The 25,672-nt window shown below is 46.3% G+C and overlaps 1 protein-coding gene across 5 annotated transcripts in view; it reads right to left on the bottom strand.

Moving 5' to 3' along the window:
- Nucleotides 1–25,672, bottom strand: part of lrfn1 (leucine rich repeat and fibronectin type III domain containing 1) — an 84,381-nt gene that overhangs the window by 40,837 nt on the left and 17,872 nt on the right. Inside the window, exon 1 of one of the 5 annotated variants that reach the window (XM_041073372.2) lies at nt 21,679–21,862. The exons of the other annotated variants lie outside the window; for them this stretch is intronic. The gene's annotated coding sequence lies outside the window, so the exon portion shown is untranslated. Of the gene's footprint in view, nt 1–21,678; nt 21,863–25,672 lie in introns of those variants that run through there. 5 annotated transcript variants of the gene reach the window in all.

The raw sequence follows: 25,672 nt of genomic DNA, 5'->3' as shown, positions 1-25,672 counted from the left end.
CAGAGGAACTTAAAGAAAGTGTCACTTCAATCCCAATGTGCCGTTTGATAGCGGAGTTAAAAATAAAGTCCAATACTGTCACAGCCTTTGGAGCCTGTATGGGTGTCACTCACACCCCAGCGATGCCGTTAGCATTAATGTTTACCACCTTTAAATCATAATGCCAAGGTGCTAGATTTAACACGTGGATGACTTGAAGTGGTGTGACACCTCCCGTCTCTTACGCTGTCACTGGTCCAAATCGGGGCAGCGGGAGCTTATTTATAGGCCTGGTAGATTTGTCAAGCGCTCCCACAGTATGTGCTCCTGACATATGCCAAAGTAAAGGTACTGTAACAAAAAAATCTGCTTTGAGTAATTGAATTCCGTATGAAACGTGACAGGCGGGAGACAAAGAAAAATGTAAAACTGCCGCCGACCTCCTGATCCCAGGGCTCTGTGTGTATCTCTGCAGACTGTATGTTGGTGAGATGAACGTCACTGATTCGCCTTTTGCTCGCTGCTGATACTGTAGACCCGTGACCTCTAGAGGAACACTAGCACAAGTAAAGACCACGAACGGCCTGAAATCCTCAATATCTGCTAAAAATATAAGTATTGGACATCAATCTGAGGCAGCGGCTATTCTTCAGCCTGCAACCATCCACTGTGTCCACACCCCTTAAGGGGGGTAAATGAACTAAATGAATGCAGTGAAAACCAGACCAGCTCCAGCGCTCCAGGATCAAATCTCCCCAAAGCAGCAAAGTAAAGAAATAAACCGAATTAACGTTATCCACTGTCAGCTGTCCAGTGGCACAAATGTAGCTGGGATTGGCCTCCCACGGCCGCCCTGCAGGACACCAGGCGCACGCTAGGTAATGAAAGGATATGTATCTTCTCTGCTGAGATGCCTGGAAGCCAGAAACCGTCCACCGCAACCTCAAAATGTCTCCATATACTGCGATTTATATAATATATGAATATATAGCAAAAGAACATTACAACATTTACAAAGTGTCCAGCACAAGACAGCAGCAACTCAATTACATATAATATTTAACTCAATTATATATAAAAATTCCAGACTCAATATCAATCATAAAACACTCACTACAGATCTAATAGAGGGAAAACACACACATAAGATTTTATACGTATATTACATGTGAAACTTGAGTCAGCAGAAAAGATGCTCGGTGAACAAAGTGTATAATTATGTATGTGTTCGCTTTGCAAATGGTGCATGATGGAGTGAGGCCTGCGAGAGGTCAGAGGAGGCCACGCGACCTTTCCATACTCATCTTATAGCTCGGTGGCCTGAAATGTCAGTTTTCCCACCAGCCAAAAACCTGCGCTGCACGACAAGACCAAGCTGTGAAATCGCACCTCTTAGCGTCACTGTTTGTTTTAAAGCGTGCTCGACTCCAACGTGACAAGAGCAGGAGGCTCTCGGGACGAGGCGCGAGCGCGTTTCGCCGACGTCGGGCTTTTTTGGGCGGCGGACGCCGGCCAGTTCTGCGGGAGTGTAAACCCGGCACCGGCCTGATAAGGAGCACGACAGGACTGCTAATGTCAGCTCAAAACCTGATCGCGTCCAGCAGCAGCGGCGGCGGCGCCTGCACGCTGAGGAGGTGCCGCACAGGGAAGCAGCTGCTCACAGGCCTCAGCCCACAGAGCCGTGCTAGCCCGCTACCGTAGCGTAGCTGTTCCACGTGAAACTCCAGGTGGACAGCGTCCTCTCTGCAGCGGGCGCACGCCTTCATCGCGCTCCAGATGTGGAGTGTTCGGATTATCGCAGTATTGTTAAAGATCAACTATGTGACTGCACCTGCATTCAAACACTTTACTTCAGTGCTCATGGTAAGTAAGATCAGTCGCACAACGCTAATCCCTGCAGAATTAAGACGAACTCAAACAAAACAAAACTTGGTTGTGACTCATTTCTGTTCTTCTTTGCAAAATACAGATGTTTATTCACTTGTCTGACCTGTTCTGTTTGTGTTGCTATTAGTTTCAGTTTTCGGAACACTCAAAATTGTGGTATTGTCTTCACCTGGGCTTGATTTCTTTTATTCAACTCTCTGTGATTCTAAATGGTTTGCTTTGCTGCCTTAAACAGGTCTTTGTTTTCCCGTTGGTTCATCATTTCGAATACGAATACATCTTCGCCTTGATGTTTATTCCAGACGCTGTACTCTCAGGAGCCCAACTTGACTTATATTCTCCAAGACTACATAAATACTGGACGTACGTATGAATATATGGATCGGATCGGTGCCGGGGAAAAAAAAATGCACACTCAGGTCAGGTGTGAAAAGATTTAGGTGGAAACGAACAAACTTCTGAGAACTCATTAAAAGTGCTGCAGTGCTGTATATAGGAAGAATCAGGGGAGCCACAGTTGCTTCTCTTTCTCCCCAGTGCCGAACTAAAGGCACACGGAGCTATCACAGTTAATTGAAGCTTTTGTAGATGAAGAGAAAGGGACCACTTTCGGCTTTTTATTTTTTTCATTTGAAGGAATAACGACAACAGAGAAATAGCTCTAATTCTCCTCCGTCAGACTTAATTGCCGAGGCAGAAATCTTGATTAGGATCTTTTTATCTGCCGTGGCCGCGGGAACGCGGGCTATTTGTCCAAGCGGGACGTATTCACCACCTCCAAACTCTGACCTCTGCTCAGTGTAAACAAGCCGTGCCTTGACAAAACACCCTGACATTGAGCGCAACCCTCACAGGCTCCTCAGTAGCCACCCATTACAGCGCAGGCCTCTCTTCTTCTTTGGTGTCATGTTTGTGGCTCGTCCCCTCCAGCTCCCTTCAGGTGTGACGCGTTCGTTTGAAATGACATTTGTGCTCCATCTCAACTCTGCCTCGTGTTTTCATTAAACTGCCGAGATAAGGTTCGGTCGAGATAAAGCTAAACGCGTTATTGTCCCAGTGACATTATATAACGTCTGATGGTCAGCTTGGCCAAGCGACCCGATGCGGAGATGTGAGAAGCAGCCTAGGATTTCACGCATTGGCACACTTCACTGAGACGTCCACGCTATGTCCGTGGCCCTGAAGCATCCTGCGCCACAGAATTGATTAATACACACAGTCACACTGAGCCTATCATAGCCAGCTATTCATGCCACTTTAGCTGAAATCTTGATGTGGAAGTGACCGCATGCTAACTGCCCCTCCATCTATTCATCAAACTCCCACGCAGACACATCGGACGCGCACGCTGCCTGCACATACTGTCGATTTCAAAGGGGAGACGGCGCTTTGCTTAGCGAGTGGATTTTCTACTCGGCGTTTCAGTTATTGCCTTTTTTTGACAACTTAACGTGCTGGTGGCAGATCTGAAGCGAGGGGGAGAGAGGACTGTTTCTTTACGGCTTGACTCTCATTATCGTCCACGACGTTGGCCAAGGACAATGTTGCTCGACTTGGGAATAAATCAGGAAATGTCAGCGAGCCGGCCAATCAGAACAAAGAGGGACGGAGCAAAGAGAGGCCTTTATGCCAGAGGAGCTGCTGCATAAAGGGGCGTTTTAACATGCATTTGCATTTTTTTTTTAATTCAAAAATCACTTGTTTGTGAAAAGCTCCAGAATAAACTCCAAAGCCAAATTAGGTATAATAGAAACACACAAAGAGCAAAACTGGTAATAATTTGACTTGGTGATTATTTTTTCCTGTTTATTGTCTAATTAATAAACAAATTCTTTGCCAAAGAAGATCTTTAAATACTGAAGCTGCCCAATCAAAGCCCGAGGCTAAATGGATAACTAGCTTCTATCCAACCATCTGCTCAATATCAATTATAATAAACAAAAGCAACAAATGGCATCTAAGGACCAGACTTTTACGCTACATACATAATCTATACACAAGCAGAGTTAGAATATCTCCGCCGATGATTCAGTGGATGCTGGAGGTGCAGCTGTCAGGAAGCTGCTCCGCTCTCCCCTGCTTTGCTGAGCACCAACCCCCGTCTCCTCATTTGCAGGCATCCTCAAGGACAAGCAGCTATTTGTTCAGCGTTTCAGGGTCAGGCGGGCGTTTGGATAACTGTAAGCTTTGACGGCGCCTCTGCACAGCAACAAAATAGACATCAGACGTTTTTATCACCAATTTTATGTGATAAACAAAAAAATAATGAAACCTAAGCACAATGGCTGTGTTTTGCCCCTGTGTTGTCGTCTTTACTGTGCGAGTGCGGAAGCAATATCCTTAGAAACATTATCACCTCTACAGCTGAAACACGCCTTGAATTGTTAATGAAGAGTGAATATGAACCTGCTTCATTCTGTATACTAGCGTCTAGACCATGTGTGAACATGCTAAGCACACAGCGCACCCACGTACATATGACGCTGCCTGGATGAAATAGACATTTCGAGGCCAAGGCCTAAATTGCTATTATAGAGAAGCCAGTGAGGACCGAGAGAAAAAGACACATATTTGATCTGAGGCCGTGATGAAGTCCACCCGTCGGATGAACCCGGGTTAACCCTGCTCGTTTAATCCCCCGCTCTCCTCCTGTAAGCAATCAGTTCGGAATACGAAACGAGGAGCGACCCGGGCAGAAAAGGGGAAGGACGCGACGAACACCTGCTCTAATATGCGGCGCGCTCCTCCAATGACTCCAGAGCGGCTCGTGCCCCCGCCGCACATGCTGAACACGCAGCGGCGTCCGCCGGATACCGAACGCACCGACCCAACAGGCTGCGTGCGCTTCTCCTAGCCGGGGTTGGCACACTGACCGCTACGAGCAGCCACGGGGCGACCGCCGCGACCTCCAGGCGAGGTCACGACCCGAGGCGGCAGCGGGGGGGGGGGTCTGTCCAGCCAAGAGCCGAGGTAACGGCGGCGATGAAGGGATGTGGACTGAAGCGATGAGGAGGAAGAATCGTGCTGAGATTTGACTAGAACATTTACCATGACTTGATTTTTGGGACTCTTTTGTTAGGAAGGAAAACTCGCTCTGGTGCGGACAGTGACTGTGGTGACACTGAGCAATAATAGAGCAATAATACAAGTTGCCTGAGAGAATAACATCAAATAATATACGCTCTAATAATTGCTCTGCTTGTGCAGTTATTTCTAATAAAAAACACTGCACGCTGCATTTGCATGTCTGCTTCAACCTAAACCGTGTTCCCATATACACAAGTCAGTGAACCAAGGGGGAACGTGGTAATAAAACACTGCTCCCTCCTCTCATATGAATAATTATGCAACAGGCAGCGCCTCAGTAGCTGCAGAGGTCAGCCGGGTCACGGCGGGCCTCCGATTGTCGGGCTACGAGCATGCGAGGGATCAGAGGTTCCCGCCGTTTCCCCATGAGTCAGCGAGGATCGTCCGCTGCTCTTGATCCGACACTCGTTGCCCCCTCTCCCTTTCCCGCCTCGTGGCGCCCGTGCCGCTATTTATACACTTAGCGACGCTCAGCACATTTCCGAGAGGCACGTAAATAATCAGAAGGTGTAAAAGCGAGCAGGGCCGGTCGCTCCTGGCTTCCGTACTGTCACCGTTAGCGACGTAGCGTCAGCGCTCCGTCTCTACCGTTCTGATGCACTCATCTCAGAGCTGAAATTGACTTTTTACTTATTAATGGATAATGACGTAAACAAGCGACTGACTGTCCTAATGGGCACTTTTACTGCTACTAAGTCTTTAATGGCCGTATTGATTCTACCGACCAGTATTGATAAGGCCTTGGAGAGCATGAACCCACTGTCAGCAACATTTCAAATTTATCACTAATGGGATGCTCGACTTACTCACCACTGGGCGTACTCTGCTAGTGGTTGGTGGGACCATGAAACGCTTTATCCATGGAAAAGATACCTTACTGGCAGTAAATTTGAGCCGATTTGCAAAGACGTGAAGCCAGATTTTACAGAACTGTCTCTCTTCCAAATCGTCTTGCCCCAGGACGGAACTGAGCGCCCAGTTTTCCAAACGAAATCCTTCCACCTCTAGTTCACATTTGCCCATTTTTGCAACGGACTTCCAGATAAATGGAAGGATAAATATACAGAATGGTCAACTTGGCGTAACTGTCAGTAATGGCCCATAATGCCAGCTGGGCTCATCCCATTTAAGAGCAGCAGACACCCTCCAGTCTGGCTTCTCCTCCGAGTGTAACCGTCCTGCATGTAAGGTGCCAAGACCTGGAGTCAAATATACTGCAGCTCCACAAACACGATTAGAGAGAACTCTCAGCATCCTTCCAAGGACACATCACATCCCTAAACTGACTTAGTGTTTAGCAACAAATTCTGCATTTTAGACTTTCTCCATATTTGTTGAAATATACCAAAAATGGAATCTGCTTTTTACAGATTAACTAAACAGAGCCAATAAAAAAAATGTGAATTCAATAATACTTTTATTCAACTATTCATGGTGGAAAAGGAACCTTTGTCCTTGATAGACCCACTTTTGTGTCCACAGCAAGTACAAACTATTTTTCAAGCCTTTATCCTTTCCAGAGCAGCTTCAGCTCAGTGATGATCCATGAACAAACTTCCTGCTTCAGGCCCGTCAGCTTCTCTATAGACTTAACGTCCGGCTGTTACAAAAATTCAAAAGAACGTTTGTTGTGAATGAAGGTCTTGATACTTTATGCTTATGCTTCTTCTACACGACCCTAAAATCACGATCAAGCCTCCAACCCATTCAATGCAGGTGTTTGGTCATAACCAGACTTTTCTACTTCTTCTACTCGTTGTATTAATTTCCTACAAGAAATAAACTCAACTAAGCAGTACTTTCAGGTGTGTTTACGTGTAAACCTTCATAATGTTGTTTTGGAGCCGCGTGTGTCTTCGCCCACTCAGGCCATGAAATATACTATGGGTACTTTCAAAGTTAATGGTAGCCTGAGGAAATCTATATCCACATTCTGTTTCACGACGAATAACAAAACTGCTCAACCCTATGATCTGCATAAACATAACCTCAGCCTGCATGTTGCTGTTTTCTTCAGTTATTTTCATGCCGTCTCAAAGCAAACAAATCAAAGCAGTTGTTAAGAGACATCATCCAGTTCACCTTCCCCCCAAATCAGTATTTCTTGATTATGATGTTATATTTTACTCAGCTAAACGCACATTTTCACTTTAAGCATAACATTACAGCTCCGTTCTATTCATAGCAGTGAGTCCTCTGTTTATTGCATTTGTTTGAACTGGAATCCATGTTTAAATTAAGCCCGCCCACGCAGATCGTGGTGTTTCCCTGGATGAGCTTGAATGAGGAACACGCAATTACACTAAATGAAAGAAGCAGGAAAGAAAGAGGAGAACTCGATTTCCAACTTTCCACATTTCAAGATGTAAAACCTCAAATTGATCATTCCTCTAACTGTCCTGCCCACACAGCGAAATATCTGCGATAAGGTAAGGTAAGCTGAGACGAGACGCCATGAAACTTTAATGAGTCCTGTGAAGAACGGGGCCGTTGCAGCAGCAGCAGCAGCAACTATTGATGGGGATATAATAAGAACACCTTAAAATATGTTGCATCAACACCAAATTGCCAATATGTCACGTGTAGCATTTTCCACACAGGAGCAAACACAAAGTCCACCATTTAGCAGCGTCTCGACGTGCGGCATCATCTGTCCGGAGCCACTTGCTGCGAGGAGCGATCGCTCTCACACGGTCACGGTTAGCTGGGCTCAGACAGCCTCGCTCCCTCACGCTGACAGAGCAGCACAAAACCCCCGTCATGATCCACGGGCGCGGCCTCGTCGGAGCCGAAGCGATTGTTTGCTCGGCCCGCGAGACGCGCTCGGCTGTTAGCTTTAGCGCCCGCTTATTTACTCCGGCATCTGCAGGCCTCACAAATGCCACGGCCGAGTGGGCGCTCCAGCCCCGATGCTGCCGTTTCACCAAACAGGACGGCATTAAAACATTAAACGAGCTTTGCCGTCTTAGCGTCAGTGGGCCTACGTGAGGCCTGCGTCGCTGCCAACTACCGCTGTAAACACAGCGGCGGGAAACAACAGTAAACCCGCTCAAGCCTTGTCTCCTATCCATTCATTTCAGGGCATTGACACCCTCGCTGATATTGAAGGGGATTATGTGACTTAAGTCTGCATGTTTTGCATGCCTGCAGAAGTGTTCTACTTGGATGGGAGCGGATCTCGCCTTGCCAGTCTGCTCCGTCTGAATGCCGACTTCCTCCTTCGCAGATAATCCCGTGAAAAAGACAACTCTTTAGCGCCTAACAGCCTTAACGCGGCTCTCTCGGCTCCCTGACTCAGAATTAGGTGCCATTGATGCCCGATCCGTTTTGAGCCTCGCTGGGGACCTTTTGCTCATGAGGTTGATGAAGATGTGCAGTGCAGCCAAATGGAGTGGTTGAGAAAAGAAAGACATCGCTGATGAAAAATGCATACGTTATCGTACGAATGCAGTGAAAACCTGCTTGTGGCCGTTATCTTATTAAAGCATCTTGAACTCCCCTCTCTCCTCACTATGAATGTGGTAAACAGCCGCCGTGCTCTGCCGTTCATCTTAAGTTGGGCTCAATAAAGATGCAGCTCTGGACTCCCTTGGTTTTCACAGCGGTGAAACTGCAGATTTCCATTAAGATAAATTGGAAAATGCCCTAATGCAAAGACCACAAACAACAAAAAGACAATAACTGATTTGTTTTCTGATCCTAATCCTGTTTCTTAGCTCCTGTGTGTATAAAAACACTCCTCACCGCACTGAGTTGCTGAAATTCCATGGTGGATTTTCTTTTTTTTTTTTTTATAAATTATGACATTGTAAAGGGCAAAATCAAAACCGGGTTAGTTTAGGACATGCCTGAAAAGAAAAAAAAATAAAATCACACACACAAAAGCTGAAATCAAAAGAAATACAGCCATGTGCTACATTACTAGTCAAACGCTGTCAACACCACCCTGCAGATTCTGAGGAGGGTCAGTGATGTAAAAAGGGCTGCAGATCGTTTGACTGCAGAAATTGGTGTGAAATGTCGATCAAAATGTTATGCCCTTTAGTGCGGAGGGAGTCAGCTCACCCGCGCCGTGTTGCAGTAAAAGAAAAAAAAACTCAAACCAAAACCCCTTTTTAAAGGTTCAGAAAGGTAACTAAAAGCTTTAGGAAGCGTAAAGAGCCGCCGTGTTAATGCTTTGTACAGAGCACGTCCACCTGCAACCCAAACAGATCCGACCGCTGGAGGCCTGAACTCCACCAGACCTCCGGCCCTCTGATATCGGCCCGTCACAACCCAACGGCCGCTCTCCATACACCCTGTGGCCTCCATCACTGGGGCCGCGTGGGTCACGATGACCTGCTGGAGACGAGTCCTTCCCACCCACAAGGGCCCATTTGCCTCCATTCCATGGGGGAGTCAGAGAGTTATATGCTATCACTGTCTGTGTGTACTCTAAGTGTCCATGAGAGATGCAGATGACCTCTGTTTAACTCATTAGGACTACCTAATCCAACAGACTGTGGCGAGTGGCTTTAAAGCGGATGAACACTTTGATGCAGTCACTTTTTCCAGTTCTATCACTTCAATTAATTGAGGTTTCCCTGTGGGGATCAGTTTTCACTTTGACATGACAGCGTACTGTTATTTTACAATGAGCAGACATAGTGATAAACGCCACTTTCAGTATCCCTCCAGTGTCCAGCAGCTGTTGTATTAATTGGAACCTTCCCTTAAATTTACTGTGAACGACCTGCTCGACACCAAACGTGGACGCAGATGCATTTAAAGCCTGGGCAGAAAGAAAAACAAACCGTGTCTTTTTCATCTCTGCGTCAACAAACAGTACATATTTCAAACTCCGAGCTAAAGATCTAAATCGAAGCAATGAACGTGTTGCAGACCCTGGAGGGGGCCTCCCACGGTGAGCCGCACTTTGAACCGCCTTCAAAGCGGCTTGAACGTCTTTGTTGGAACCTGGCACCCGGCGACGCCGCAATGTACCGGACACATGTCGCGCTCCTTCCTGTTTCTGCCGACACATGACATCGCCAGATAAAACCGATGCAACCTCGGATTAACGAGCTAAGAGATTATCCATTTCTACCCTTTGGTCCAGGTTTTTGCTACAATTTCTTTATTTGCATGCAAATGCGACGCTACCACGAGCGGTCGGCGGCTGCATTAAGCGACAGATCCAGCTGGATGTATATTATCAGCGAAGTCGAGTGCATTTATTTTTATACGGAGCCAACGAAATAGGTGCCGAGATACTTTGAACCATCCAGAAAGGATGCATCATATTTTTTCATCAGTATGCAGCGTTGGAATTAATTTAAATAACAATGAAAAGACAAATTCACTTTTTCACATCACATCTACAGGAAAAGAAGAAATAAGAAAAACACCTTTGGGTCTGATAAATAATAATAAGAAAAAAACTTCCAGCACATGAACACACTTTAAATGAGGTCAGTGCGCTGTTGTAATGATTGATTTATCACCATGAACTCTGCATTTTCTGCACACGTGTTTTTCCGCTTACAACCATGAAGAACAGACGATAATTTTGCACCGTGTCGACGACTTCACGCAGCAACGATGGCAGCGCGCGGGAGAGGGAGCGCTCTCGCTCTCAAGGTCAACTCCATGTTGATTTTATTACGGAGTAGAAAAAGGAGAGGCAGATAATAAGCCGGCTTAATAGCCTTGTTTCAAAAGTTATTAGTGCTTACCAACTTAATAAGCAGGAGCGTATTGTGTTTTAAGCGTAGGCGGGGCCTCAACCTGTATTATAGTAAATGAACGCTGGACGAAGCCTTTTTCGCAGGTCAGCTGCACTTACTATGACAGCATCCTCTCTACATATTCTAACAGACATATTAATTAACACTGTTTGTCAGCTGTGGTCGTTACTGGAGGCATCTTGACCGGGTCTGCAGAAAACAGTCAGCGCACAACACCAAGCTATTTATCATTAATTTGTCATCGCTTACACTCAGATTAGAGCGAGGAATCTAATTAAGGAGCCCAATCCGTGTTTTATCCCTTTTGGGAAGAACCAGTGAAACACGTCACACCCTGCAGAGTTTCAAGCGAGATTTGAGATTGGTGTCGCTGGAGTTAATCTCATTATAGGGGGCAAATAAGTGCCAGAGTGAAAGGAGGGATCTGTGTACAGAGAAAGGATCAGCGCAGAGATCGAGCTAATCGCACTATGTATGGGTGAACTTGTGGGTTTAACGGATTAAAGCGAGTCAAGGCGCCATGATTGACCTCGGCTTCCGTACGTACGCGCTTCTCGCGTGGATCACGAGGCCTCGAACGCAGCGGCCGCGGCCACCAGGCAGGGCCCTCGAACGCACCGCGGATCCATCTGCGGAAGGCAGATGACGGGGGAGTTTGACTCGTACACCGCGCCGCCGTGACTCACAGACGGGCGCCAGCTCAGGCAGGATTTGTCACCATAATGGGAACGGTGTTTGTAAATGTGTGCCGCCGTGCGCGTCTTTCTCAGAGCGCCTGCGAGCACGTAAGTATGGTGTGGTGAGACCGTGGTGTCGACTCTCAGCGGAAAAGGGGGGGTGGGGGGGGGGGGGCGGAGGAGAGGCGCTTTGACAAGTGTGTGATACATTCTCCTGTGACGCCAGCAGCCATCAGAGAGCAGCGGGCTGTCAGGGACTGATAACCCAGACAGGAGAAGTTAACCACGACCTCGCGAATACACGTGTCACTGAGGCCTTCTCCACACAGGCTTCAAAATGGACGCAAGACTATGATAGTGGCTTTAGGGAATCCTTCATTTTGTATATTTAAACTTTTGGTTGAGTTGAAATAAGCTGTAAACTATCTGATTATATTGACTTGAGGAGCAGGTCGCCAAGTGATTATATCTGATTTCCACATTTAATATGAGGTAATATGTACGTAACTGTGAACAGATGGCTGTGTTTTGGGTGTTTGGGTCGGACTGAAGTGCTAAGGATTGTCATCTTACTATGATGAGTGATGCTCGTTAGTGAGCAGGAATCAGCCTAATTGACTCTGTCAATTTCCTCCTTCCCAGCAGACATTTGCAAAAGTGTAGCGCGAATACATTTATTTCATGCTGAAGCAAAAGGTCAGTTTCTCTATTTTGCATCATCCTTCTTATACTAAACAATCATGTGTAAAATGAAATGAGTTTAGTTTAGTTAGTTTGGGGCAGGAGTGTCATAAGCTACAGTAGTTTGTTTATTCACTACAAACGGGGGTTTTGAGGAATATTTATTAATTTCAAATGTTTTCAACAAATTCTCAACATGGTGGCACATGAAACACATATAAGCTACCAGAAGATCTAACAAGAAGGACAAATATTAATCAGGAACTGAACTTTTTTTTGCATTTAAAAGATGTTTGGCCAACTCTCAAATCTCAGATGTTTGGGCTTCCCACCAGCACATTAATGCGCCACACAAACAGACTCTTCAGATCAAACCACTGTTTTAATTGCATTAGCAATGCCACGGAACAGAAACTGAAAAAAACACGAGTATTCACACAAGAAATCCCGATGGCCTCACGCTGCGCCGAGCGCTTCTGGAGCTGCCGCTACTGGGAAGGCTTGGAAACACGTGATGTGGTCGTAGAGTCAGTTTGACTTGAAGATGCAGAAACAGCCATTTGTCAATTCAAACGCTCAGTTAGTTGGTGGAGGCTGCAGTATGTGAAGAGGTGCCTGAACAAGCCGTTTAGCTGCCTGACCCGAGTTAAAATAATTAGCGGGGGCACAAACCGGGCCCCGGAGCTGACAGCGTGCACTGTGGACGCGAGCGCGTGGAGCTTAAAACCATATTACAACATAGCGTGCGTTCGGCCGCCAGCTTCCAAGGCTCGGGCTTTGAAAAGGAAAGTTCAGAGGATCGCACAGAAACAGACGCTGCTGATGGAGCGAGATCAGGGGGAAAAGCAAGATGTAATCACACTGAACTGCATAACATCAAATGCCAACTTATAAAACACGACAAAGCCGCGTGTGAGTGAATTAAAACACACGCTGTAATGGAATCATGTCTTAGTGGAAAACCCACAGCCTTTGCTCCCCATAAGAGAAAACCGCAAACACAGTCCACGCAGCAGGATGAGCAGCAAATTGCTTGAAGGAACCAGGAGTTTTCTACTGCTGCCGAGCAGTAATTCATTCAAAGCTTAAAGGAATTAATGTTATCTGGGCTGGGGACGATAATGTTGGCATTGTTATTGTATTGTTGAGCTTTAAATGTCCTTTAAATTGCTGCTTTTAAAAGTAAAGTAAAAACCAAAGTTTTACTCCAAGCTGCAATTTTGAGAATTGCCTCATTAATAATTCAATGAAGTCATCGGTAACCTGCATGCTAACAAGCTAGCTCAGGAAGACGTCAACACAATTTCAAACGCTGCCACTGCAAACGCCTTGTGATACTTTTGATCTCGGACTGGATGCATGCAACAGAGCGCGCTCACGACATCAAAGGGCCGGAACCTAATATCGAGAAACCGTCTCGCTCGCTCGCTCGCTCGCTCGCTCGAGCGTCGGCCAGAAATGATTGTGTGCATAAATAATTGGTACGGTGCCGGTTTCTCCACGTTTGTCCCCCAGTCTGCCATCACACTGTCATTAAAATCGGTCTCAAGTCAAACAGATAAACAAACTTCCACTTAAGATGCGGATGAAGTCGAACAACTACAGGAATCACATCCATTATTATACACACAGTTATAAATAATGGAACTAAGTAACATAATTACCAAACTACAGATTGCCTGTAATGTTCAATGACTTCCTGCCATTATCCATCTGTGGTAGGAAGCGGCGCCCTATCAGTCATGCAGCATTTGGCCGAACCTGAGGAGGTAATTTAGCATTATATGCTCCAGTATTTATCCTTAGGCAGCCGTTCACCGCTGGCTCCAGCGTGTTTTGACCCAGGATGTGGCTTTTCTTATCGTCTGAATTGGGTTTGCATTGACGCTCCGCTCGAGGAAAAAAGCTGACGAACACACTGTAAACGCTGGGTTTTAAAATGCAGGTACAACACAAGCGGACGCGTCTCCAAGTGGACCGCTTACGTAAAAGGGTGATGGCCGCCTGCTGGACTACAGCTCTGCCAGCCTGATAATGTGGAAAACGTACATCTTGAGATTAAGGACGACCGCTCTGAGTCACAGTTGCTGTACGAAAGGATTAAACACTCTGTTAAGTGACCCGAACTGCAAACCTGGGGTCCATATTGTTGTTTTATTTAATCCAGTCAGGCCAAAGAAAGTAGAAGAGAGCAAAGCTTTGCTGCTGCTGCTGCGCTGCCTTTTCACATCTAGTAAATAACAGTGGGGCCTGAACGGACACAATAGCTAATAAATCTTAACTATTCTACTGCAATCTGAGTGGTTTCACCAGACCGTAAACATCCTTTCACATTATGCCCTTGAAACTTCTGGAGAAAAGCCAGCTTTGAGGAGATCGTGTGTTTTGTTTGATGATTTTATTGCTCGACCTGAGGGCAAAGCATCTCCACCCACAACAATACTGCACCTACATAGCCATGGAGAATGGCTCCTTTGCACACCGTGTGAAATGGAGCCTCAGTAGATTGTAAGCTTATTAAAATCAGTTAGAGCACTTAAGAAAACCCTTGACTGTTCATTTGTAGGGAATTATAAGTCAGGCCTCGTTAAGTTTATGAAAATGTCCGTCCTAATAGAAAGCGAAGGCGTTGATCAAAGGGTGCACATGTGTCTCGGATCCTCGGCTTGTCTCTGTCAAACCCCCGTAAGACTGACTTTAAGGCTCACTTTGAATCTATGTCCTCAGCCATCACAGCGCCTCTCTTCGAAGGAAACTGGAAAGCGATGAAAGTTGGCATCTGTCTGCCACGGAATCAGGATTCTCTGCCACGCTCCGACAGCGGCGGCGGCGGCGCTGGAAACGCCGAGGAATGAAACGATCACCGTCTCTGACGTTTCCTGCCTGCGGATTCAACAGAAGCCCCGATGCATATGCAAACAACGGCAAAACCCATAAATGATACACCTTGTTTGTCGGAGAAAGGAGCGGTGTGGGAGTAGCACTAATGGAGCACTCTCCTGACAGCCAGCCTCCCTCAGTTGTCTTATGAAAGCAGCTTGCGTCGTTGGCAGGGCCGATGCAGAGGTGCGCTTTGGAGGCACATGAAAAGATGGAAGACGTTTATTCCAAACGAGAAAATCGCTCCGGTTTGTTTTGAGGTCGGAGAACATGGCTGCTCCGCTGCAGCTGCTGCTAATCCCTCTCTGATGCCGTCTCAATAATTAAAGTCAGTAATAGCGATTTATATACAGCAGTAGACGCTTCACGGTCTTGTGACAGTGTTAGTTTGAAAATGACACTTGGCCGTCCCTCGTCTAACGCAGTCACAGTCAGACACTGCGCAGCTCCACAGACTGCAGCGAGCCACGCTTCCCATAAGTTTACAGGCGGAAAACGATGACTGTGTGCGTTGATCGCAGCTCGGAGACAGACAAGGAGACAAATTAGGAGCATATCCGCCGTTAAATAGACGCGGGTTTCATCCCCGGATCGTCTTTGTGCGTCGTCCAGAGTCGAAGCGCGCCGGCCCTCGTTACTGACAGGGAACGACAGCTTCAAGAACAAAAGGAGACAAGCCCAAAACAGCCCGATGGGAGGATTAGTCGGAATATTTTTTTAAGGGGAGCTGTGAGTTAAAATTTGCTCTGTGCTTTTAATTAGTGATGGGGAGGAAGTGGATGGGAGAGGACGGGGGGAGAGCGACTACAGACAATCAACATAAAGATCCTACAATGGGGTCCTGCAGGGAACGCGCTGTCAACCGGGGTCTGATTAATGAGCGCTCGGTTGTCTGGAGGTGCTTGTATTCGCAGGAATCCATAGGGCCGGGTGACAAAACAATCTTGATAATTATTATATATATATAAAAGTCCCACATTAATGAAGATAAATTGGTGATACTTAAAAAAGTATCTGTTCTGCATTTGGGTCAAGCCGCCGCACGACTGCAGCAAAGACATGTCATGGGTGATTAGCGCTGGGTGAATATTTATGTAATAAGCACTGAAAAGGGAGAAGGAGAGCGAAACTGGTGCAAAGAGTTGAAAGACGCAGCGGGAAACGTCCTTTCGCTGCCTGAGCTACTGTAGCTAGGCTAATGCTAACAGCAGCTGCCTGACATGAGCAAACTTAACAGACTGAGTATAAGGTCTTTTTTTTTTTTTAAATGCAATGTTTAACCTAAAATAAAAAAAGAATAAAACCATCCAAACAATGCGAACGTGCTCTGTCACACACATTTGCAGACAATAACCTTTTCAACTGGAAAGAGCTGCTGTGACACACTGTTGGCAGGCTGCATTTTTAATCTTCCAACTGTTGTCTTGCGATATATTATTAAATTTCATATTGAATGTCGTTGCGAGGACATTAAGCGGCCTCTCTCCAGGCCACGCGTCGCGGGGAGATGACATCGTTTGTTTTCCGACTATTCCCGCTGTCTGCGTTGATGCGCTTTTCGTGATTCGGTGTTGAATGAATGGATCCGTCCTCCGATCCACCACCGGGGCCCGATGTATCAGCGTCTGCTGTCATTAGCCTTTAGTTAGGAAGAGTCAAAAAACATAGTACGTCACAGACTACGTCCCAAACTCTACAGAGAGTGGTTCACTCAGTAATGACTGTGGTTTTGTAGTTCCAAGTCAAATGAATGTAATTATAGGAGTCGTTCACAAGCAAATGTTATGGGGGTGAATGTTAATTGTGTAACAACAGGATTTAGACGTTTTGAAATCCATTCAATTTAAGCATTAGAGCTGAGCAGCCGGTCCATCTGCAGGCGTGACGGATCATTGGTGAACAGCTCCCGCTGAGCTTCACACGTTCTACCCACGTCAACTAGATGCACCGTTAGTATAAGGTGAGCAGCAGTGAACACGCGCCGCCCTCTGTGAGGTCAGGAGGCTTCGACACCTCAGAGGGTGGTGGTAGCTCTGTTTAGTTCTCCTCTTCTGCATGTTTTGTCTGTTATTTCAGCTGCTGTGTTAATGGCTGCCCCCCCCCCCACATCACCAGGCCTTCCTGCCATGGGCCTTGGGCTTGTCATGGGCCACCAGGCCTTCAAAATCAAGGCCTTCCCGCGCCTTGTGACAAATTTACTGCCAGGCACGTTCAGGAAATGTGAAGCTGGTGGAACTGGTACGAGAGGAAACAATCCCACCGACGACGCTGTTTATGTGACAGGACGCCTCCGTTCAGGGAAACGGCGATAAATACAGAGTATTATACACGGAGGATGGTGGGTCACTGCACGTTCAGCGCGGTGCGTTAGCATTATTTAGCCGACGTGGCGCAGACATTACATTAGCGTCATCACACCGTTGGGGAGCCATGATATTGAAAGAAAGTGTAAATCCTGTCACATTTACGCATTTCCTGTAAGCGGTTCAAACGTTTTCACTCTGCAGGAGTCAAGGCGGGCAAATACACGTCATGAGATCGGCCCCTTTCTGGAATGCGGCTCTCAGAGGAACTCTCAAAAAAATCTACAAACGCTGCCATTATAGTGAGCAAAAACAAGAGATTTCCTCTCTGTTAGCACTTTACTCCGTACGTACGTACATTAGAGGCTTGTCTTGGCTCATTTCTCCTCTCATACCTCCATTTTGCATTATTCATAGAACATTTAACTTGTTGTCATTGTGTTTGTTTTTTGTATTTTATGGCGTGGAACCTTTAATTCCTGTAATATGCTTGCTCTTCGAATTAAGGATGGGTGCACACATCGGCTATAATGTGGAATAAATTGTTATGAGACTACAAAGAAGTAGTAAATAACAAGTGCTCCACACAGTAACTCACAGCAGCTGTGAAATGCTAAGCTAATATGCAGCGTGAGTGTCTTATGCAAAGGCGGTTATTGATCCGGCGTTCAAACGCCCCCCCCCCCCCTCAGCGGCAGGTGGTCCTCTTGAACCTGAAACGAGCTGCGCGGAGCCAAAAAGTGAGGGCTGAAAACTGTGGCACCCTTCAAACGGCTGCAGACCGTCCCCTCCTTTGAACGCTGCACACCACAGCGCCCCCGCTCTCCACTTTTTGCGCCGCGTTGCGACACAAACGCAGGAGCAGCGGGTCTGTGCATTATGAAGTGATGAGCGGTGTGCGTGAGGCTTCGCGGCAGACGATGAGGTGCTTTTGGAAATAGAGCGGCACAGATGCTCCTAGAATTCGATTTTTTTTAGGTCCTTAACGATAACTTTGCTCATTTTCTGTTTTCACTTTAATTAAAATTCATTTTCCAGCATGCACGCAGTCAAACCAACAAGGAATGCCCTCTCCTTCCTCCTCTATATCTTTTTGGGCTGCGCCCCTAAGGAATGCCCAACTGCTCATCCGTCTCGAACAGGAAATTTTTTCTGCTTAGCCATAACGTCAGTCAGTCCACAACCCAGATCTGTGAGTAAATGCAGATTTATATGCACTGTTGTTGTCAGAGGAAACATAAAGACTTACAGTATTATACCGTTGAATGTGAATTCTTTGCAGTTCTCATCTACTTCATAAAGCACTGTTGTACTGTATGTTCTACAACACATACTTTAATTGTTAAATTTGAGATGTTCAAGTCGTACGTTGCTCAGAAAGATTCTTGTTTTGATCAACATGTGACTTACGTTTAAGCAAAGCAGCCCCTTGTTGAAATCCCAAGGTTCACACATTGTGATAGAGACAAAAGGAACTCACTTAGTTTCTAAGGGATCACACTAAGATAAAACACCCGCGCAATAACGTTGCATTGCGGTGCTTGTCTATCAAGAATGTAGTGAATCATCATCTCACTGACATCATTACATTAAACCTTTTATTGCGTCAGCAGCCGTGGTTCTGCTTGGTTCTGCTGCATGCGGTCACGGTTACGCTGCACAGCAGAAAGACGCTGACTATGAAAGTTGCCGTCAACAGATTAAGCGACGCCTGTTACATCTCTGACTGACTCCCGTGCGCGATCGCTTCCTGAAACAAGGTAGGGAATTCATGACACCATCCCTTCTGGAGCGGGAAGATTTTGTTTGACGGCGGCGGGAGATGCTGTCCCACTTTCTGCTCAGCCCCCCCGTGGGAATCGTCCTCACTCTTTCCCTCCTTGCCTGGTTGAAAACACAGAGCCAAGCGCAGTGAAACAACTGCACTAAATACAGCCCTGCAGTTACCATAGAAACCAGCGCTGGTGCATCCCTGACTAGTCCTACTGTATTTTCACTTTGCACTTGACCCAGAAAAACACTGGGAGGTTGATGTTTAGTTTCTTCTCAGTCAGAATTCTCGGCGCATAGGTGATATAACCGGAGCGCCGCGCTGCAGATAAGGAGAACGCCGGTGTTTCCTGAAGCAGACAAAATGGAGAGATGCGGGGCTCGGAGGAGGATAGAGAGGTATGAATGTGCATGCGAGCGACGCTGCCAAAGGCGCCGCAGCGGGAGTGGATTTACAGTGACAAGCAAATCGAGCACCGCCGCGAGGCCGGCCATAGCTAAACTGGACGGGACAGGTCATGATCGCGTTTGAAACGCATCGACTCGCGCGCGCGCTGACACCGTCCCTAAGATAAAGGATGATGCGACACCTTGGGTTTTTTTCTTTCTTCTTAGGAGTAGAGGAGCAATGCCGTTATTAAAGTTATATAATGCGAGGCGCTGCAGTGCATCAAGCGGCGTTGTTTTCGCCAGGCTGCTTGGTTCTCGTCAAAGATTTAGACGAACATGTTGAAGCAGCTCATCAAACTGTCTACAAAACGGTGATGCCTTCATCACAGTTGCTCCTAATAACTAACCGTCTGCAGGGTTGAACGGTAGGTGACCTAAAGCTTCAAAAGGTGCTCATTAGGGTCTGTTCTCTAAATATAGTTTATATTGCTCCCATGCTTTTCAAGTATTTGTTAGCTTTAACTAGCACATTAATGGCTAGAGCAGTTCATGGGTCAGACAAGAATCCTACAGTAACTAGATCCTGTGTAGGAAGTGCTGCAATGGGTGATGTGAATATACCGTATGATGAGCAGAACCGGTGCGCAGGCACCCAAACCCACCTCTAGAGTCCACACACATCAAAGGCCCAGCTGTGGCTGCGATCCAGTTTTGTGGTTTGGACTACAGTTTATACAGTAGAAGAATGATATTCACAAGAGCTTTCTGCGAGAAAGAACTTTTGCAGTCTTCCACATACAATAAAAATAAAATTTCAATAAGGGAGGCAGAGATGACAAATGGGACAAAACTACTAAATAGATTTTCCCTGATAAATGTTTAAAAGCAACATGAGCCGGAGATTTCAGCTGCGTATTATATTAGGAGAACTTTGTAAAGTCTCCCGCTTTATGCTGCAGTGAATGCGTGGCCATTTGAGCGTTTGTTCTGTCAGTATAGTTTGTCAATGCCTGCAAGTCTGCAGTGTCAGGAGGAAACACACTCTATGCTCATACCTGACACTGCTCAGGTCAAAAGGCAGTTTTGTCCCTTAGCTTTATTTGAATCTCAATCTTAAATGCATCCAAGCCATGTTTTCAAATCTGGCACAGTTGTCCATTTGCTGGCTGTCAAAGGTTAAAGGTCAAGGTCAGTGTGACATTTAGTCTCTTCTAGTTTGTTCCGTTCTCATAATAAAAGCAAAACCTCAAGGGAATCTCAAATCCGGTGGAAAAGTATGTGTCGCGCACCTCAGTCCGAAAGAGACAATGTTTAATAGAAAATACTCAGCTAGTTAATTATACTACCAATATAGTTAGTAGTATAATTTTATGACAATATGCCTCCTATAGCTTTAAGGCGGCAACTCAGAAAATATAGATGATTTGTGACTTTAGAATGTGTTTAGAAAAGGTCAAAAGACTGAAAAAAAACTGATGGCAAATTTCCAAATTACACTTCTGCCAAAAGCGTTAAATATATTCAGTTTCTCTTATCTCAGACATAAAAAGCAACAAATACAACTCAGCCTGGCTTAAATGCGAAGGTTCTGTTTAAGAGAAATCCCTCAATTGATGAATAAAATAGTTGTTATATAAATACCTAACTGGAAGCCTTCCATCTCCCGGCAGCTCTACACTGTCTGTTTCTCCCGTGCTCCCAGAACAGAGCAGAACAAAGGGCAGCTATACAGAGCGCCCTTGTGCCTGATACATATTCAATGTCAGCGTGTCCCTTTGCCCCGTGCAGCGCAGCATCGTCCTTGCTCGACTCCGCCTGCCGCCCCGTCGAGGGACCGCGGAGGAGGCTCCTGGCCCGTTCGCCCGCATGCTCACGGACAGCGCGGGATCCAAACCTCCGGCGGCGTAACCTTAAGCTCCTCGACATCGTTTCCTCCTCGGGCCGAACAATGGGAGGAAATGACTATTAGCCTATATATAGCTGACCTCAGAGGTCGCTGCACAAGCAGTCCATTTCACTTGCAGGACCTTTTAAATGGTCTGCTTCAGTATTACTGTAATAGCCAATCAGGCCAGTCAGTGGCATTAACAGGGCAGCCAAACAAGCTAATGACTAAATAAGTGCAGGGGCAAATTGGACTAAATCTCTGGCTGTATTTCTTGCATTGAGCAGCGTTGCTCTGTAATAACTGCCTGACATTGTGTTGCACGCTGCTTTTTTTTTCTCTAACGCTTATTTGAACGGAGCTGGGATTCAGTGCATCGCTGAGCCGGATGGGGCTGAGTCGCTCCTGCTCACCTGGGGCCCAGTGGCATCGTGTTACACGGCTGGAAATCTTCTATTAAGCGGGAACAGTGCGGCACGAGACCACTGTGGTCTTTCTGAGTGGTCTTTGCGAGCGCGGCTCCGCGGCAGATCCAGACGAGTCTTATGTTACTGCTAAAAAGGCGTTTCACAGCATGGGAGGGCATATAAAAACAAACGATATGTGACAAGCGCACACTCACGATGGGCGGACTGTCACACGGCATTTCCACAAATCACCACTTACGGTGAGACCTGAGCGCCACAGAAAACACAGTTATCACAAAAACAGATGTGGGGTACAGTATTTAAATTTGGATTAGGGGGTGAGAAACTAACTGTTGGCACTTGTCACTTCAGGTTGTAATTCTGAAAAAGCTCCAGTGAACACAGTCCAAGCAGCAGAGAAGAAGGAGATTAAATTAGAGTTGATATGACCTCTATAATGACAGGCCTTGAGAGATGATTAATGGTAATTGTGTGACTCCATCCGATAGTTAAAAGGAATCCGAATGAGACCTGGTGCGTGAGCTCAAACGGACAAAACGCACAATGCAAGTCTTTATATTTCCTGAAGACCCAGATGAAACACGAGGCCGTGACTGTGCAGAAAAAGGATAAGCAAAGATGAAAGTAGAGGACTCCTCCACGATACAAGGGGAAAGGTCTTCATTTCCTGCCGCGGAGAAACATCTGTAACGGGATCAATGAGTCAGCAAGAAATCTGTTTCTAAAAACAAACCATTTTATGCCTGATCTGGTTTCACATTATATCCTTTGGTATAATTCTATAATTCCTACAGCCTGTCGACCAACTTTCATTTTAAAGGGCAACAACACTACAAGCAAGCTGCCGTGGAATATGTAGAATGTTTCTGAAGCAGATGTCCTATACAAACTTAAGATGTTTTTATTCTCCAGACAGAACATGTCAAATCTGAAAGCTTTTTTGCAGCATCATGGCTTTTTTCTAACCCACGTTTATAGAATATTATAGATTGTTTGCTGAAGTGATCCTTTAATGTCTTCAACTATAAAATAGTACGATTAAATTCCTAAGGCATCGCTCTGCACCCACCACGATTAGCTTCACAATCGCAATTCTATTCTGGGATCAGTCTTCACCTCCTCAACAGCACACTGTGCAATAATAAGCTGCTGTATGTCATATCTACCAGCCTCCACATCCTCAGTGACAGATATGCTCATCTCACTCATCAGCTGATCCAACCTTAGCCAAAACCAACAACAAACACACAATCATTACACAGCACGCGTGACCCTGTGAGAAGCCCTCGATCTCCAGCGATTGGACTCATCCGATATCATTGGCAACAGCTGATTGATCGGCCGGGTTCAGCAGCTTGCGCTTGAGAGCTTAACAAAACCAACCACCTCTAGGGTTCAAGTCTCCCGCAGGGTGGAGCGTCTCATCGCTCCATTCAGGAGATCAGGTGACGGTGTTGGGACACGAGGATGTGAGTAAACGTCACCGGAGGAGAGAAACGGGGGCAAACGTGTTACAGCAGACTGAGGGGAGCTGTGATGATTCCTCCTGGACTCAAACACGCCCCATCACGCATTCAACTTTCATGGGAGCCTGATGGGGGGAAAAAAAAGCCACCAAGGGGTTTGGGGTGGCGGAAATAGAGAGGCAGCCTGTTAACCCTGTTAGGCAACTTAAGGAAAATGAAAACTGAATCAAGTTCAAAGGCATCTCAGCCGGTGGTTGACTGTGAGTGCGAGCGCGGCGGCGCGTTGGGGATTTCTCTGTTTGCTTTGCTCATTTCGTTTTATGAGCCTTTGAGAGCACATAACACCCGAATCAAGTGGCAGATGGCAGCGTCCTCCAGCTACCTCCGAATATTTATTAGCTTATCTTTAGGGTAATGACGTCTAACGGGATATATTTTTGTCCCTTCTCTGCCTGCATGAGCCGCCTGAATGCCGAAGAGAAGCTACATCAGGTTCACGCTGAAGAGAACCTGAAAATCTTAAGCGCACCGGAGCCGGCGAAAGCGCCCGGCTTTTATGGGTGAGAGGTCGCAGCGGAGCTACAGTTCCTTCTCGGTCCCTGAAGGCACCGTAATGGTTCAGGAAAGTAATTCAGGGTGGAGAAAAGGATGCTTTCACCATTACATGCTGTTGTTCCCTGAAGGGGACGATGCTACATTTAAGTGCAAAGGTAGGTTTTCAGGAAGGTGAAGTTCCACTAGAATGAGAACTCTAAACTACTACCTTGACCTCCGTGAACCCCGCACATCCTTTTTGGCCCGCCAGTCAATTGACTCCTCGTTTTCCGGAGAAAGTTGACCGTGTCACCGAGCTCTCGATGGAGCGGCGGCACGGTCTCGGGCCCCCCGATGTCTGAGCGGCGGCGGCGTGACCGGCCCCTACTCGCCGCTGATGGGGCGAGAGTGCGGAGATGGCAGCGGCGTGATGAATCCGTCCGCTTCCAAATCCAACTTGTTCTCAGAAACAGCGGGGGATGAATATATTACAGCGGGCCGATTCATTAGCTGAATGTCAGCCACTAAGTGTGCCTCGACAGGGCTTTGCCTTTCAACCACAGTTCACTCGCTGAAGGAAGACCTTTAGTTAGACTCGAGCCATCCAAGAGATAATTTAATAACTTACTATAATGGCGTCCTGCATTTTCAAGGGTTTTCTGAAACTTTATCTGTAACCCTCTGCCCCGTGTAAAATAATTTTTTTCCGACGGTGATTTCATTTTCTCCTCTGGTAATAAGTCAAGTAAATAGGAAGTGATGAACTACCCTTTTATGCTGGCTTTCAATCACAAGACATCCAAAGTTAATCAGGTTCCTTTGACGTTGTGACAAACTTCAAATCAAGACGCATGAAGTGTCTCAAAGAGCTCGACTATTCACTAAAAGCAGGAAATAATGATACGGTGTAACAAAAGGTTTTATCCAGCGAGCTGAAGCTTCTGTCGACTAACAAACCTTATAATAGTAATAATGATTACCTGGATCGAGTGTGTGATTGATTCATCATCAAGTGTGAAGTAGTGAAATACAAAGAGAAGAGGTATCTAACAGTTTGACCTGATGCAGGCACTGTTGAGGGGCTGGTTAGCAGGACAGTGATGCTGCGCTGGATGTAATTCAGGGATGCATCATGTTCCCTGGCCTTGCTCTCGACCGCCTTCCTTCAGCCACGTCCAATTGTCTATTGCCACTCCCACTTCCTGTCCTTTCCTCCCCGTCTCCTGTTCCCACACTAATTTATGCCACCTCATCGACTGCCCTGTCATTTCTCCATGCTACTAGTGGCCAAGAGTCACCTCTGCCATTTTGAGTCCTTGCTTTAGTAGACTTTGTAGTTTTATTGAAGAGACCCAGACTAAAGCAATCACACCCATTGCTGTGAACCACTCTTTGTAGTTTTTCTGCCCTCCTACTCTAGTTTTAATGTTTTAGTTGGAGATTCTTTGCGTGTTTGTTCATTAAAGTGCAAATTATTTTGCCCTTCACTCTGCTGTGCTCCTTGGGTCACTGAGGACTTGTTTCATCAGTTTGTCTGAGTCTGAGTTTACAAACAGATGCAGCTCTAAGCGATAGATTCTTCAGCTTATTCTGGGCTCAGTAGAAGCTCCTCGTCCATGCTGCATGAACCACGGTTCTACAGTAATATATGGTACAGCAAGTACACACACATCTCCTACTGATTTAAATCATGTGCTATGGTAATACCTGACACTGTGAAATCAACTGCTCAATCAAATCAGTAGCCAGGTGCTACTCACATCTCACGTGCTAACGTAGCCTTTGTCATCTCAGATTAAACTTAAATAAATCCAAACCTTTAATACGTTTCCTGTTCGTGTGAGAGTTCAGAGACAGAATCTGAGTCTCCTCTCATTTTTTTGCATAATGCTATTTAGGAAACAAGATAAGAACATGAAGGCAAAATATTAATGCTATGGCAACATCTTTATCTGCGGTGCACAGAGAATTTCACTGCA

The sequence above is a fragment of the Betta splendens genome, chromosome 13, assembly GCF_900634795.4.
Source record: "Betta splendens chromosome 13, fBetSpl5.4, whole genome shotgun sequence".
NCBI lineage: Eukaryota > Metazoa > Chordata > Actinopteri > Anabantiformes > Osphronemidae > Betta > Betta splendens.
The sequence above is the reverse complement of the archived record's forward strand: the minus strand, read 5'-3'. Positions and strand labels throughout refer to the sequence as shown.